The 5,096-nt window shown below is 43.3% G+C and overlaps 2 pseudogenes; one reads left to right on the top strand and one right to left on the bottom strand.

Annotated features, from left to right (window-relative positions):
* Nucleotides 1-71: 71 nt before the first annotated feature.
* Nucleotides 72-287, bottom strand: LOC100942072 (annotated as a pseudogene).
* Nucleotides 288-292: 5 nt separating this feature from the next.
* On the top strand, nucleotides 293-1,005 carry LOC105886953 (annotated as a pseudogene).
* Nucleotides 1,006-5,096: the final 4,091 nt, after the last annotated feature.

Below are 5,096 nucleotides of genomic sequence, written 5' to 3'. Positions count from 1 at the left end.
GTGAGTACACGGTACTTATACAAAGGATAGTCCATGTTCCCATGTGTCCCATGTGACACAGCTTGCTTAGCTCTGATGGTCCATCTCTTGTGCGCTCCAAGTGAGGCTGGTTAGTGATGACCATGAGCAGGTGCAAGAGCTTTCAAAGCTTTACTTCTTTTATCAGCACTCCTGATTTTATAAACAATGAAGCTCATCAACCCCATTCCCAGCCAGATCTCCTGGTAAACTTCGGTATAAGAAGGTTTCATGGGAACCCATACATTTTTAATAAAGCTTTGAAGCATCTCAGCCTGGTTTCTGCATAAAGACTAACTCATCGGAAGGGAAGGTTTTCATCAACATCTGTCACTCTGCCTCCATCCCTCCTCCAGCTGACATGACTGAGGACGAGCTTCTTCAAATGCTGGAGGAGGACCAAGCTGGGTTTCACATCCTCATGAGTCTGAGAGAGCCTCATGCTGAACTGGATGCAAAAGGCCAGGGCTGTACCGCCTACGATGTAGTTGTCAACAGCGACTTCTACAGGAGGATGCTGAACAGCGATTTCTTGCGGGAGCTCGTGTCACCATTGCCAGGAAGGGCCTTAGATAAATAGAGCTTGCAGTTGAATCCAGAATGGCGCATGTTGAAGAACCGGACTTTCCTGGGTTCCATCTCCCAGCAGAATATCAGCTCCCAGCCGCGTCCTTGAATCCAGGAACTGGGAAATCTGTCCACGCCTGATTCCAGGAAAGATGAAGAAGGCCCTGAGAAGCCTCACCTGACTCTCTGGATGGAAGCCCCTGACTCCTCTTGGCAGAAATTGACCTCCCCCAAACTGAATGACTGGGGCTGTCACTAGAGACTGGGGAGAACCACCTGGTGATGAGGGGCCCCCAGCAGCTGTATCATCTAGATGTCTATATCCCCCTGCGGATCAACTCTGATGAGAGCAAGGCAACCTTCCACCGGAAGAGAAAACAATTGATGGTGACCATGCTCCTTCTGTCAGTGCCTTCCTGACCAGGGTGTGTCCCTGTGCTTCCAGACGTGGAGAAGAGGCTGATGGCTTCCCTAAAATTGAAATAAAAGATTTTTGCCTTTAAAAAAAAAAAAAGTTGGGTGGCGCCTGTAGCTCAAAGGAGTAGGGCGCTAGCCCCATATGCCGGAAGTGGCAGGTTCAAACCCAGCCCCGGCAAAAAAAGAAAAAAAGTTTGAGATTGCTGTGAGCTAGGATGCCACAGCACTCTACCAAAGGTAATCTCTACATAGTGAGACTCTGTCTCAAAAAACATAATAATAATAATAATAATACTAAAGGTAAGAATGGAAATCAATCAATTGTGAAATGGATAAACAATAAGGAAAAAACAAAGCTAGTTTTTATATGATCAATGAAATTGATAAACTGATCAAAAGTGGTTAAGTAAAAAGAAGACATTAACAATATCAGGAATAAAAGTGGAAACCAATAAAAATCCTATAAACATTAAAAAGATTTTAAAATATATTATTAACAGCTTTATGCCTGTAAATCTGACAACCCAAATGAAATGGAAAAATTCTTAAAAGACACAAATTACCACAACCTGGACATCCAAGGCCTTCTCTTAACTTTTGATCTCACTCATTCAGCAATCTTGGAAGGAATAAAAATTGCTGCACATCATTTTCTGCACAAAGCTCTGTTAATGAAGAATCACCAGGAGCCTGAAAATCTGCAGCTCTCCAGCAATCTGGCCATCAAACATTTGGCACGTCACATTCAGCAAGCAGCTGGATCCTGCCAGTTTTATAGACACTGAAAAAGTACCAGATTTTCTGGAATGTTCTGAAAGCAGGAAAATACAAGGTAACTTTCCTTTGCTGGATATTTTGGGGTTTGGCAAAAGCCAGGGTGAGCTGAATGTAACCTATATTCTCAACATGTGGATCCAAAGCTCTGTCTTCAGAGATACTTGCAGTCTTAGGACAAGATAGATACTCAAGCCTAAATTCCTTTGTTTTCTCCTTGGTTTATTTCTCTGGCTTCTACTAAGCTTGTTCTTTCTGATTTGCAATTCATCCCAATACGGACTTTGTGAGTCCCGGCCTAATATTCAGCCCTGCTTGAGGTACAACAGGGTGGAGGATGGGTGTGGGAGCAGGATGAGGGATGGTGGAGGAAGGACAAGTCTCAGAGAGGGGCCCATCACTGTCATCTGGAAACTGTAGACTTAACAGAGTGGCAGTAAGAAATAATGACCACTGCAAAAAAATAATGCCATGGCAGTGTTTTCCAAGTATGGCACTGACACCACCAGTGGCAGTGGCAAAGATGATTTTAGGTTTCTAGAAAGGTAGTAATCCTGATACTTTTGTATTTTAATGTCTATCAGAAAACTCACCATGTCAAATCCCCTTCCACATATGTTACCCCTTTGGATAAGGTTGAAGAAAGCAGAATGTGAAAAAGTCAATGGAATACAAGGCATCCAAGTAAACATTAAGTAAACAAATAGAGTACGTACAGATAATGCCCGAACGTGAAAAGGTGATCAAGACAGTACAGGCTGGAAAGGCTGAAATGTGTGGGATATTGTGCTATAGAGTAGAATTGGATGCCATACTGTGTGTGTGCACATGCATTTGTGCATATAGACTGTGGAAGCTCAAAAAGGTGATGAAAAGGACACTGTCTTGGTCAACTTAGGCTGCCATAACAAACTCCCATAGTATGGGTGGCTTAAACAACAGATATGTGTTTTCTCACAGTCCTAGAGGCCAAAAAAGTCAAGGTCAAGGTGCCAGCATGGTTAGTTTCTGATGAGGGCACTCTTCTTGGCTTATAGGTAGCTGCCTTTTCATTGCATCCTTACACAGCCAGGAGAGAGAGAGAGAGAGCAAGCTCTCTGGTGTCTTTTCTTATAAGGGCACAAATCTCATTATGAAGGTCCCACCTTCATGACCTCATCAAACCTAACTGTCTCCCAAAGGCCCTATCTCCAAATATCATCATATTGAGTGCTAGAACTTCAAGATAAGAATTTGGGATAAGGGGACATAACTCAGCTATAGCTGTCATTGTGGTCTGCAGAGGTCAGGAAAGGCCAAGGAGTGGCACTAGAGTTGCACTGATAAGGATAGGTTAGAAAGGAGAGGGCTGGGTACAGTGGCTCATACCTGTAATCCTAGCACTTTGGGAGGTCAAGGATCACTTGGAGTCAGGAGTTCAAGACCAGCCTGAGCAACATAGAAAGACCCTCCCATCTCTACAAAGAATAGAAAAATTAGCCAGGTGTGGTGCACATACCTGTAGGCCCACCTACTTGGGGGGCTGAGACAGGAGGATTGCCTAAGCCCAGGAGTTTGAGGATGCAGTGAGTTATGACAACACCACTGCACACTAACCAAGGGAGCAGAAGGAGACCCTAAGAAGAAAGGGGAAGGAGGGAGGGAAGGAGGGGAAGAAGGAGGGAAGGAAGCAGGAGGGAGAGAGGAAAAGAAAGGAAGAAAGAAAAAAAAGAACCCAATTTTTTAGAATGGGTAAAGAGTTTTAACAGACATTTCTCCAAAGAAGACATATAAATGACCAATAAGCTCATAAAAAGATATTCAACATCCTTAGTCATTAGGGAAGTACAAATCTAAGCCACAGTAAGATACTGCTTCACACCCACTAGGATGGCTAACACTAAAAAGACAATAACAAGTGTTGGTGGAAATGTACAGAATGTGGAACTCTCACGCGTTGCTGATAGAGTTATAAAATGATATGACCACCTTAGAAAACAATTTGGCAATTCCTCAAAATGTTACGGAGAGCTGCCACATGACTTAGCTATTTATACCTAAGAGAAATGAAAACATGAGAGCTCACAATAAGCTGTGCACAAGTATTCATAACAGCCCCAAACTGGAAACAACCCAAATGTCCATTACCTAAAGAATGGAGAAACAAAATGTGATACAGCCACACAACGGAATATTATTAGATAGTGAAGAGGAGTGACTCAGTGACGCATGGTCCAGCATGGGAGAACCCTGAAAATACGCCGAGTGCAAGATGCCAGACAAAAAGCCACATGCAGTGGATTAAATTTACAAGAACTGTCCAGAATAGGAAATCCATGGAGACAGAAAGTAGATTATGGCTGCTTGGGGCTGGGGGAAAGGAGGAATGGGGATAGTTAGGGGGTTCTTTTTGGGGTGATGGAAATGCTCTAAATTAGGTAGTGGTGATGGTTACCCCACTCTGTGAATAAACTAAAAATCACTGAACTCTATGCTTTAAGAGGGCAAATTTTATGATGTTATAAATTATTTATCAATAAAGCTAGTTTTTGTTGTTGCTGATGTTTTCTAAACAAGGTCTTGCTTGTTTCCCAGGGTAGCCTTTAACTCCTGGCCTCAAGCCATCCTGCCACCCAGGCCTCCCAAAGTGCTGGGATTACATGCAGGAGCCACTGCACCCAACCCACACCAGCATTTTTTACAATGTAAATCAGATTGAGCTGTTTCCTCCAATAAAAGTCTCTCAGGTAGAAGCACTCAGAAGAATAAATGAAAAACCCGCCCTGGTGAGCCTGGTGGTGACATGAAGTTTCTTCCTCTGGATAGACATCGAACTGTAAGAAGAAAGAACATCAGGACCTAAATGTTCTATTTAAACTGGTAGTTGCGGCTCAGAAAATAGAGATGTAGAGCCCACGTCAGTGGTTTATGCATTCTCCAAGCAAGAGCAGTATACTGAAGGAGTGAAGTAAACTGTATTGATCAATGACTTTGGTGAAGGCTAAGAAGGTTGAAACAAATTTGCAAATAATATACAACTTCTAAGGGTTTTGCGACTTTTTTTTTTTAGGCAGAGTCTGACTCTGTTGCCCTAGGTAGAGTGCCATGATGTCACTGTAGCCCACTGCAATCTCAAACTTCTGCACTCAAGTGATCCTCTTGCCTCAGCCTTGAGACTCCTCGGACTACAAGTACGTGCCAGAATGCCCTGCTAAGTTTTCTATTTTTAGTAGAGATGGGGCCTCACTCTTGCTCAGGGTAGTCTCAAACTCCTGAGATCAAGGGATCCTCTTTCTTCAGCCTCCCAGAATGCTAGGATTATAGGCATGACCTACTGCACT

Source organism: Otolemur garnettii, unplaced genomic scaffold, assembly GCF_000181295.1.
Source record: "Otolemur garnettii isolate 467f Iridium unplaced genomic scaffold, OtoGar3 scaffold00032, whole genome shotgun sequence".
Lineage (NCBI taxonomy): Eukaryota > Metazoa > Chordata > Mammalia > Primates > Galagidae > Otolemur > Otolemur garnettii.
The sequence above is the reverse complement of the archived record's forward strand: the minus strand, read 5'-3'. Positions and strand labels throughout refer to the sequence as shown.